Source organism: Ranitomeya variabilis, chromosome 3 (assembly GCF_051348905.1).
Source record: "Ranitomeya variabilis isolate aRanVar5 chromosome 3, aRanVar5.hap1, whole genome shotgun sequence".
NCBI lineage: Eukaryota > Metazoa > Chordata > Amphibia > Anura > Dendrobatidae > Ranitomeya > Ranitomeya variabilis.
The window spans coordinates 168,256,674-168,269,417 of record NC_135234.1 but is presented as its reverse complement, the minus strand read 5'-3'; positions in this window follow the sequence as shown (position 1 = coordinate 168,269,417).

Here is a 12,744-nt window from a genome sequence, read left to right as displayed (position 1 = left end):
TCTATACAGGTCATTCACTAGGTCCCCCCGTGTGGTTCTGGGATTTTTGCTCTCCATTCTTTTGATTTTTTTTGACCCCACGGGATGAGATCTTGCGTGGATTCCCAGATCAAGGGATATTATCAGTGGTCTTGTATATCTTCCATTTTCTTATTATTGCTCCCACAGTTGATTTCATCACATCAAGCTGCTTGCCTATTGCAGATTCAGTCTTCCCAGCCTGGTGCAGGGCTACAATTTTGTTTCTGGTGTCCGTTGACAGCTCTTTGGTCTTCACAATAGTGAAGTTTGGAGTGTGACTGTTTGAGGTTGTGGACAGGTGTCTTTTATACTGATAACAAGTTCAAACAGGTGCCATTACTATAGGTAATGAGTGGAGGAGAGAGGAGCCTCTTAAAGAAGAAGTTATAGGTCTGTGAAAAATCTTGCATGTTTTTAGGTGACCAAATACTTATTTTCCACCATAATTTGCAAAATAAATATTGCCAAATGAGACATGTATGGGGGGGTATTTACTGTGGTTGGGGTATTTACTCTGTGTGGGTGGGGTTTTTACTGTATGAAAAAATGTACTGCATGGAGGAATTTACTGTGGGAGATTTACTGAGTGTGGAGGGATATTTCCTGTGTGGGGGTATTCCCTACGTGGGGGAGATTTAGTGTAATGTGCCAGCTTTTGTAAAATCAATGCAGGAGCTGACAGGAAAGAAGAGATGGACTACATACAGTAAATACATATAGAATAGGTAGATATATAGATATCAGTGACAAATACAATTAGTACAGTGTGTGTGCAAATTAGGGGACATTTATGTAATTAATAAACAATTATTTTACGAAAACAAAATGGCGTGGGCTCCCGCACAATTTTCAAAACCAGCAGAGGGAAAGCCAATGACTGGGGCAGATGTTTATAGCCTGGGGAGGGGGTATTACCCATGGAGCTTTCCAGGCTATTAATATCAGCTCACAGCTGTATACTTAGCCTTTACTGGCCAATAAAATTGGGGTCTCCCCAAAAAAATGACATTGGGTCCCTCCATAATTAATAACTATCAAATGCTATGCAGACAGCTGCGGTCTGATATTAATAGCCTAGGAAAGGACTATGGATATTGCACCCCCCCCAGGCTAAAAACATCAGCACTCAGCCACCCCAGAGAAGGCGCATCCAAATCCAGCACTTAGCTTCGCTCTTCCCACTTGCCCTGTAGCTGTGGCAAGTGGGATAAGACACCTATTCATTACTAATCCAATAGTTGGTAAAGGGTTAAATAAAGACACAGCCAGAATAAAGTATTTTAATTAAATAAAACACTAAACACAGTTTGACAATTTTATTGTTACTGCTAATTAGTGTTGAGCGATACCGTCCGATACTTGAAAGTATCGGTATCGGAAAGTATCGGCCGATACCGGCAAAGTATCGGATCCAATCCGATACCGATACCCGATACCAATACAAGTCAATGGGACTCAGGTATCGGACGGTATTCCTGATGGTTCCCAGGGTCTGAAGGAGAGGAAACTCTCCTTCAGGCCCTGGGAACCATATTAATGTGTAAAAGAAAGAATTAAAATAAAAAATATCGCTATACTCACCTGTCCGACGCAGCCGGGACCTCAGCGAGGGAACCGGCAGCGTTGTTTGTTTAAAATTCGCGCTTTTACTTGGTTACGTGAGGTCCCGGCTTGTGATTGGTCAGGGCGGCCATGTTGCCGGGACGCGGACCAATCACAGCAAGCCGTGACGAAATTACGTCACGGCTTGCTGTGATTGGTCCACGTCCCGGCAACATGGCCGCCATTAACCAATCACAAGCCGTGACGTCACGGGAGGCTGGACATGCGCGTATTTTGAAAAGCGCGCGTGTCCAGCCTCCAGTGACGTCCCGGCTTATGATTGGTCACGGCGCCATGTTGCCGGGACGCGGACCAATCACAGCAAGCCGTGACGAAATTACGTCACGGCTTGCTGTGATTGGTCCGCGTCCCGGCAACATGGCCGCCATTAACCAATCACAAGCCGTGACGTCACGGGAGGCTGGACACGCGCGTATTTTAAAAAGCGCGCGTGTCCAGCCTCCAGTGACGTCCCGGCTTGTGATTGGTTAATGGCGGCCATGTTGCCGGGACGTCACTGGAGGCTGGACACGCGCGCTTTTCAAAATACGCGCATGTCCAGCCTCCCGTGACGTCCCGGCTTGTGATTGGTTAATGGCGGCCATGTTGCCGGGACGTCACTGGAGGCTGGACACGCGTGCTTTTCAAAATACGCGCATGTCCAGCCTCCCGTGACGTCACGGCTTGTGATTGGTTAATGGCGGCCATGTTGCCGGGACGCGGACCAATCACAGCAAGCCGTGACGTAATTTCGTCACGGCTTGCTGTGATTGGTCCGCGTCCCGGCAACATGGCCGCCCTGACCAATCACAAGCCGGGACTTCACGTAACCAAGTAAAAGCGCGAAATTTAAACAAACAACGCTGCCGGTTCCCTCGCTGAGGTCCCGGCTGCGTCGGACAGGTGAGTATAGCGATATTTTTTATTTTAATTCTCTTTTTTACACATTATTACATTAATGTTGTTGCGATACCCGATACCCGATACCACAAAAGTATCGGATCTCGGTATCGGAAATTCCGATACAGCAAGTATCGGCCGATACCCGATACTTGCAGTATCGGAATGCTCAACACTACTGCTAATCCATGCGACGCCCTCGATCTTGTGTAATAAAGAAAAAATAACAAAACCAACAGTATACCCATACCTGTCCGGCGGTCAGTCCCACACCATAATCCATGTCTGGGGTATATACAGTTTACAACCAGAAGCAGTGCTAATGCGACCGCCCTGGCTGTAAACTACTGGGGAATGAATGAGATGCTACCGGCGCTTGCTTCAGAGACAAGCGCTGACGTCACTGAGTCTGCGCTCCCTCACAGTCTGAACTCAGATGAACTCTTGATCGTGGGAAAATTCCAGCTGATTTTCCCACGCTCAAGAGTTCTGTGCAAGTCAGGCTGTGAGGGAGCGCATCATCAGTGACATCACCTCTATTCACTGAAGCTGTTCTCGAGTCGGCCTAAACTGCTGTGACTTCAGAACCGTGGGAAAATGCCAGGGATGAGGTCACAGCAGTTTGTGCCGGCTGTGAGAACAGCTTCAGTGAATAGAGGTGATGTCACTGATGCTGCGCTCCCTCACAGCCTGACCCACACTGAACTCTTGAGCGTGGGAAAAATCACCTGGCATTTTCCCACGCTCAAGAGTTCATCTGAGTTCAGACTGTGAGGGAGTGCAGACTCAGTGACATCAGTGCTTGTCTCTGAAGCGCCGGCAGCATCTCATTCATTCCCCAGTAGTTTACAGCTGGGACGGTTGCATCTTAGCACTTTCCTGCTTGAAAACTGTATATCCCCCAGATATGGATTACGGCGTGGGGCACAACGACGGACAGGTACGGGTATATTGTTGGTTTATTATTTTATGTTTATTACAGGAGATCAAGGGCTTCGGGGAAATAGCAGATGTTGTAACTATGGTTTAATTAAGAACAATAAAGGAGTCTGTGTGTTTATTTCAAATAAAGGATTTTTTAATGGGTGTCTGTGTTTTATTTACTATTTGGGGTTAGTAATGGGGATGTCTAATTGACACATCTTCATTACTAACCTCGGGGCTTGATGTCACAAAGGTGACATCAACACCCCAACTATTACCCCATATGCCACCACTACAGGGCAGTTCAAAGAGCAAGGCTATGTTCTAGAATTGGCGCATCTGTAAGATGCGCCTTTTCTGGGGCGGCTGAGAGCTGGTGTTTGTAGCCAGGAAGGGGGGCCACTATCCATGGCCCCTTCCTAGGCTACAAATTTAGTTTTTATACCGCAGCTGAATGATGTACATCTGTTAGCCAGCATAAGTACATGTGGGGATTCCCTAGCAACCAGGCAACGCCCACATGTACTTATGCTGGCTAACAGTTGTAAATCATTCAGCTGCGGCAATAAAAACTAAATCTCCGAGCACTAAAAAATACTCGGAGGACTCCCGAGCGTGCTCGGGAAATCTCGAGTAATGAGTATATTCGCTCATCACTAGTGGTGACCATGGTGTCCATTTTACAGGCAGCCATTTTGGATCCAACTTTATTTTTTCCAATGGTCCTCTGCTTTTACTATGAAATCAGCATCAGTTCATCAAAGTATTATACATTATATTAGGGATGCCTTTTTCAGTGGCATTTCTCCCTATGTGTTGCAGTGATTTGTTTCTCACCATCCATTCAACATTATCATGACTGATATATCTATTAGATAATTTGTGTATATATAGCGTGATGTGTTATATTCCATCTTACCATTTGCCAACATTTTTGCGCTTCCCTTTTGCTGCAGCATGAAATTTGTGATATGTAATAACGTACTTTGCCCTCTCCCCCTCACCAGTTGTTAATCCCTGTTTTAATAATAAAGTTTGTTTGCGTTTATCAACGAACAGTTTATCATCTTTTTTCTTTTCCCCTTGTCCGCTCATGTAATTTAAATGTTGTTTTTTCCTTTTGGCCCAACAAGAGTTAAAGAAGTTGTCCACTACTATAACTATTTTTTTCATAAATCCTGCTATTATGTGCCACTGAAAACATCCACTGTGTTTATTTTAGCAATGTTACCTTTTATCATACTGTAGCACAGAGGTGTCAAACTGCATTCCTCGAGGGCCGCCAACAGGTCATGTTTTCAGGATTTCCTTAGCATTCCACAAGGTGCTGGTATCATTCTGTGCTTCTGCACCCATAGACTTGCATTTAGTCGGGCACATCCGCAGCAAAACCGCAGATGTAAAAAAGATCTGCAGTTTTGCTGCGGATGTGGGTCCGAGAAATGCTGCAGTTCAAGGAGGAGGGAAGTGTGTGGGCGGAGTGTGGGCGGTGACTGTATGCGTGTATGTGTGCGGGCGGGGTCTGCGGGCTGTTCGGGTGTGTGCGGGTGTGTGCGGGACTGTTCGGGTGTGTGCGGGACTGTCAGGGTGTTTGCGGGTCTGTGCGTGGGGTCTTTAGGGGGGTGAGTGTGCAGGCATCATCCGATGGGACAACAAGTATGCAGCATCCAATCTGCAGCTAATCCGGACAGTTAACACGCACCCTACACTATCCATACATCTCTCAATAGATATATCTATCCAGATATATCTATAGATAGATAGATGAATAGATAGATGTATGCATCTATAGATCTATCTATATGTAGATCTATCTATCCATCTCATCTATCATCTATCTGTCTAGCTATCTGTATGTGTAATGGAGTGTGGGTTGAAAAAATGTAAAAGAGGAGGTTGGACAATAATGACATCACAAATCTTTTTTTTTTTGTTCAATAATACATCTTTATTTAGCTTTCAAAAACGCATACAAAAATGCACAAAAATGCATAAAAACCGCACCAAAAATGCATGAAAACCCCGCAAAAAAACGCACCAAAAACTGCATCAAAACTGCACAAAAAAGGCACCAAAAACTGCATCAAAACCGCGCTAAAACACACCAAAAAAGGGACCAAAAACTGCATCAAAAACGCATCAAAACTGCACCAAAAACTGAATCAAAACCGTGCAAAAACCACACCAAAAACTGCATCAAAACCGCGCAAAAACCCGATCAAAAACGCACCAAAAAGGGCATCAAAAATGCACCAAAAACTGCATTAAAACGGTACAAAAACCGGACCAAAAACGCATCAAAACCGCGCAAAAACGCACCAAAAACTGCATCAAAACTGCACCAAAAACTGAATCAAAAAACGCATCAAAACTGTGCTAAAAACGTGCAAAAACGCATCAAAAATGCAGCTGCGTTTTCTGCCAGGAGATGCAGATTTTGTGTAGAAAATTCTGCACCCAAATCTGCAACGTGTGCACACAGCCTAAAACTGACCTGCCATTATGATTCTCCCGGTCATCACGAGTTCATAGACACCAAAAATGTCTAGGTTATTTTTTATCTAAGTGGTGAAAAAATATTCCAAACTTTGCTAAAAAATAAAATAAAATAATTGCGCCATTTTCCAATACCTGTAGCGTCTATATTTTCTGAGATATCGGGTTGGATGTGGGCTAATTTTTTGAGTGCTGAGCTGACGTTTTTAATGATACCACTTTTGTGCAGATACGTTCTTTTGATCGCTCGTTATTGCATTTTAATGCAATGTCGCGGCGACCAAAAAAGCATAATTTTGGCTTTTGATTTTTTTTTTCGCTACGCCGCTTAGCAATCATGTAATTTTTTTTATTATTATTGAAAACAGCTGACATGTTGCGGCTTTGAAGTGGGCTCACCGCTGGAGCCCACCTCAAAGCGGGGGATACTGCCTTGCTATTGTAAGGTGACATTAAGCCCGGTTAATAATGGAGAGGCGTCAATAGACGCCTATCCATTATTAATCCTATAGTAGTGAAAGGGTTAAAAAAAAATTAAAGACACAGCCAGAAAAAAGTATTTTAATATTCTTAATTTAACCATACTTGCCATACTCGATCGCCTGCAAAAAAATTAAAATAATAAATCTTATCTGAAGCAGGGGAAAAGCCCAGGTCCAGACGGATATTCAGCTGGTTTTTATAAACTATTTTCCACTTCATTGAGCCCAATCTTTCTTGCAATGTGCAATTCTATTTCCTCTGGCGGTTCCTTTCCTCCTCGGGCTCTGGCCGCCCACATCACGGTCTTACCAAAACCGGATAAGGATCCCTCGTTATGTAATAACTATCGCCCAATATCCCTAATAAATCTAGACGTAAAAATCTATGCAAAAATTATTGCAAATAGACTGAGTCCTCTCCTTCCAGACATGATAAATCAGGATCAGGTGGGCTTTGTCCCGGGTAGGGAGGCACGGGATAACACCATACGAACCATCTCTCTAATAGACCGGGTGGGGCGAGAAGGGGGAGATCCTATGTGCATCCTGTCGATTGACGCCGAAAAGGCCTTCGACCGGGTGCACTGGGAGTTTTTATTCCAGGCCTTGAGGGGGATTGGCTTGGGAGAAAATATGCTACATAGAATTAAGGCCCTGTATGCCTCCCCTAGCGCCCAGGTAAAGGTAAACGGCGCCCTTTCGGATGCATTTGCAATTAGGAATGGCACGAGGCAGGGGTGCCCGCTTTCCCCTCTCTTGTACATTTTGTCGATGGAATATCTGGCCACCGCCATACGTAATAATCCCTCTATCAGGGGAATTAAACTAAGATCGGAGGAACATAAGTTGGCACTTTTTGCTGACGATATTCTTTTATATATTACTTCCCCTATAACTAGTATACCAAATATTACATCAGAATTAACAAAATTTGGACATCTAAGCAATTTTAAAATTAATTCCAATAAATCAGTGATTTTAAATATATCATTACCATTATTTGAGGTGGGCCAGTTGCGCGCCTCCTTCCCGTTTGGGTGGCGCTTTGACTCGCTTATGTATCTAGGGGTCAAAATAACAGCCAAAACTTCCGGTTTGTATGACGCAAACTTTAAAACGGCGTTACAAAAAGCGGAGCTGGACCTGGAGAGGTGGGACAAACTTCAATTGTCCTGGTTTGGTAGAGTTAATGTAATTAAGATGGACTTGTTGCCACGTCTTTTATATTATTTCCAGACAATCCCATTATACCTTCCTGCCTCCTTCTTCTCGCGACTTAAGAAGGCGGTCATTCGACTCGTCTGGTCCCACACAAGATCACGAATATCATATTTTGTCTTAAGCAGATCCAAGAAAGTGGGGGGAATTGGCCTACCGGACTTTTTGGTCTATAGTCGTGCCTCAATCGGAACCTGCATTTTAGATCTATACCATAGCAGAAATAATAAGAAGTGGGTTGACCTGGTGGGTGATCTTGGTGGTGATCCTCACACAATATTATGGAATGCGGGGGGGAGGGGGGGGTCTAGCATACCCTTCATGACTAGGAACATGCTCTTGCTTATCCGGCAGAGTGGCAGGAACATAAAAACCTCTACATCCCCGGGACCACTAACCCCAATATATGACAATCCTCACTTTCCTGCAGGACTTCGTAGGGAGACATACCTGAGCAAGAACAGGGCTTCAAGGCCTATCATACATGACTTCATAAATCAGACCGGTATTAAGCCCCTACATGAAATTTACCAGGGGGAGGAGCCTCCTGAGGGCTCCTGGTTCTTCTATGAGCAGTTAAAAAGCTTTATAGGCGCGACATTCAAACATAATAAGTCCATGGGAACACTGACCCCTTTCGAGAAAATTTGTCTCGCTGGGGAACCCCGACCCGCAAGGTATCCTTGTTGTATAATCTTTTTCAGGAAAGTCAAACCCCAACACATGACTTTCCAATGTTCTTTTCGAATTGGGAGAGTGACTTGGGGATATCTTTGTCTCAAGAGGAGAGGGACAAAATTTTATTATTTACTTTTAGGACCTCGTTGTCTACTGTGTCACAGGAGAGGAGCTACAAGATTCTGTCGAGGTGGTATAGATGCCCTTGCCGGGTTCATGCTATGTTCCCGGTGATCCCAGATATCTGTTGGAGATGTGCAACAGAAAAGGGGACATATGTCCATATCTGGTGGGAATGCCCACCTATAAAGAAACTGTGGACGTTAGTCTTTGATCTTTATAATAAATTATTCGCAAAATACAGCCCACGGTGGAAATAACCCTTTTGTCTCTGTGTGACCTATCGATCTCTGGGTTTAAGAGGAGTCTTCTCAGACATTTTCTCACAGCAATCAGGAACTTGATCCCCCGATATTGGAAGCAGGATCGTTACCCCTCAGGCTCCAATTTTGTTGCGGAACTGAACGATATTTACAGAATGGAACAATTGATAAACCAGTCCACTGGGGATCCTGAAAAATTTTATAACGTGTGGGCTCCATGGATTGTATTCAGGGAGACCCCAGAGCTGGACACGTGGCTATCCGGATTCTAACTTACATTCGAAACCGCCCCGGACATGTCCACAATGTGGATGCTGCCCCTTTATCCCAACTTGTCACCATGGCTTGAAATCAATGTCAGCATTACATTGACTTCTCCATTGCTTCATGGGGACTGGGACCCACCTGGGGGAGGGACCGCATTCCCCGTACTTATCGCACCCTTCTATTTATACCCGCATTCCCCTCTTTTTCCCTCCTTTCTTCTTTCCTTTAACTTTCTCCTTTTCTAATTGCCTTTTCTACTTAGTGTCGTTCTCTTTTAAAATAAATAATTCTATATAGTGAGTAATGACTAGTTTTCTTTGTTATTGTTTACGTGTTACAATAATAAAAGTTATTATTATTATATTGAATGTGATAACATTGGCATTGGCCAATGGCAATCGAAAACTGCTGGGACTTCATCTTTATGTTTGAATTATGGGTTGTATTCTAATGTTTTAACCAACTATGTTTCAGCGTTATTCCACTTCTGTATTGTTCATTTGTTTCAATAAACTTGATTTATACAAAAAATAATAAATCTTATACTCCCTGTCCGACGCAGTCCAATTAATAAGGAGTGTCCCACGATGATCTCCCCTATAGAACAGTGACATCGGGTGATGTCACTGCTCTACAGGCCTACAGTGACACACTGACAGGAGACAATGGCTCCTGCAGTGCATCACTGAGGTTACCTTAGTGCAGAGTCTCACTTTATGGCAAAGCTGTGTGAGAATTTTCCCACACAGCAGTGCTACAAGTGAGACTAGGGACTATTTCTCACAGGAGCCGAGGAATACAGTGCCGAAGGATACCTTCCGTCATTGTATTCCTGGAGCGCGGTCGCATCAGCTGATGCTGCTGCTCTCCACAGGAGATTGTCGTGGGACACTCATTTTAATTGGATTTCTGCGGATCAGGGAGTATATTGTTTGTTATTTTAATATTTTTTACAGGTGACACTGGCTTCGGGGATCAAGGTGCTAAGATGATGGTGAGTATGTGCTCTATGTCCATATATACTGTATGTCTATATGTACTGTATGTAATGTATGAATGTACTGTATGTATGTACTGTATGTGGTATGTCGCATGTCGTATGTCGCATGTTGCATGTCGCATGGTGCATGTTGTATGTCGCAGGTCACATGTTGTATGTCACATGTTGCATGTCGCATGTTGTATGTTGCATGTCGCATGTTGTATGTCGCATGTTGCATGGTGCATGTTATATGTTGCATGTCGTATGTTGCATGTTGTATGTCGCATGGTGCATGTTGTATGTCGCATGTTGCATGTCGCATGTTGTATGTTGCATGTCACATGGTGCATGTTGTATGTCGTATGGTGCATGTCACATGTTGTATGTTGCATGTCGCATGTTGTATGTCGCATGTTGTATGTCGCATGGTGCATGTTGTATGTCGCGTGTCGCATGGTGCGTGTTGCATGGTGCATGGTGCATGTTGCATGTCGCATGGTGCATGTTGTATGTTGCATGTTGTATGTTGTATGTGTGTTGTATGTCTATATGTATGTTGTATGTACTGTATATGTGTGTATGTGTTTTTTTTTACATTCAACACATGCTACTGTCCCATCATTGGCTAATGTGTCACTCACTGTCACTGTAGCAGGAATAGCCCGATGGGACTTGTAGTCCCATCAGACGTTGTCTGCACACAGAGACACACACCAATGACCCCCCAAAACAGACCCACCGCACAGGCCCGCAGACCCCCCTGCCCGCACACCCCAGCACCACCAGCAGATCCCAGCACCGGCCGCAGACCCACCACGCAGACCCCCTCTCCCGCACGCAGATTGCAGCACCGGCCGCACATGCCAGCACAGCCAGCAGACCGCCCCGCCCAGCACAGCCCTGCCCAGTACAGCCCCGCACACAGATCCCAGCACCGCCCACAGCCCAGTCACTCTTGATGAGTGACCGCTGTCTGTGGAGGCTGGGTCACTCCTACTGATAACGTCACGTCAATTTCCAGAGTCTGGAAATTGACGTGACGTTGGCGGAAATTAGTAGCGGCTGCAGCCTGGGGGTCACATGACCCGGACTCAGCCGCCGCCATAGCGCCACTCACATAAAGTATTTACAAAATTCATTAGGGGCCCCGGGGGGATACAATGGGGGTTAATTGAAAGTAGTGGACAACCCGTTTAATGTAAGTCTCTTGCTGGAGGTTGTTTCTGCTTGGTTGGTCAGTTGATGTTGGTAACCTCTCCCACCATCCTTTAAATAGTCACATGACCCTTCAGCTGATTATCCGTTATAGAATTCTTATAGGCAGACCAGGTAGGTGTTTGGAGCTCTTTGGTAACAGTTGTATTTCTGCGGTTTTTGTTCCTATTTCTGGTGTTGTTCACTCTGCTGCTGTGGAGCTTAGCAGCAGGGCCGGAGCTGAGTATATTTCCTTTTTTGTCTATCCCGTGTTTGGCTCTTGCCCTGTATGCTACTATCTGCAGTGGTGCACTACCCAGGGTATACTGAGAAAGCAGTCAGGGACTAGGCACATGATGGCAGCGGGGGGAAGGTCCCGTATAGGGCATTAGGGAAGCTTAGGAACAGGCACATGTTGGTGTCAGGATGTGTCCCATCCCTCATTCCCTACCTTTAGGGCCTTCCTCTCCCATAAAACTTATATGCTATGTCGTCTGCTGGATTTACCTGTGTATAACAGTGTAAATTTGGTTTGTCCTCTAGATAACTCAGCACACAACCATTAATCCCTTTACCCCCAAAGGTGGTTTGCATGTTAATGACCGGGCCAATTTTCACAATTCTGACCACTGTCCCTTTATGAGGTTATAACTCTGGAGCGCTTCAGCGGATCCCAGTGATTCTGACATTGTTTTCTTGTGACATATTGTACTTCATGATAGTGGTAACATTTCTTTGATATGACTTGCGTTTTTTTTTGTGAGAAAAAATGGAAAATTGGTGAAAATGTAGAAAATTTAGCAGTTTTCCAACTTTGAATTTTCATGCCCTTAAATCACAGAGATATGTTACACAAAATACTTAATAAGTAACATTTCCCACATGTCTACTTTACATCAGCACAATTTTTGAACCAAATTTTTTTTTTGTTAGGGAGTTATAAGGGTTAAAAATTGACCAGCGATTTCTCATTTTTACAACACCATTTTTTTTAGGGAGCACATCACATTTGAAGTCACTTTGAGGGGTCTATATGTTAGAAAATGCCAAAAGTGACACCATTCTAAAAACTGCACCCCTCAAGGTGCTCAAAACCACATTTAAGAAGTTTATCAACCCTTCAGGTACTGCACAGGAATTTTTGGAATGTTTAAAAAAAAAATGAACATTTTTTAACCCCTTCCTGACATCTGACGTACTATCCCGTCGAGGTGGGGTGGGCCCGTATGACCACCGACGGGATAGTACGTCATACGCGATCGGCCGCGCTCACGGGGGGAGCGCGGCCGATCGCGGCCGGGTGTCAGCTGCATATCGCAGCTGACATCCGGCACTATGTGCCAGGAGCGGTCACGGACCGCCCCTGGCACATTAACCCCCGGCACACCGCGATCAAACATGATCGCGATGTGCCGGCGGTGCAGGGAAGCATCGCGCAGGGAGGGGGCTCCCTGCGGGCTTCCCTGAGCCCCCCGCAGCAACGCGATGTGATCACGTTGCTGCGAGGGTCTTACCTCCCTCCCTGCCTGCTCCAGACCCGGATCCAAGATGGCCGCGGATCCGGGTCCTGCAGGGAGGGAGGTGGCTTCACAGAAGC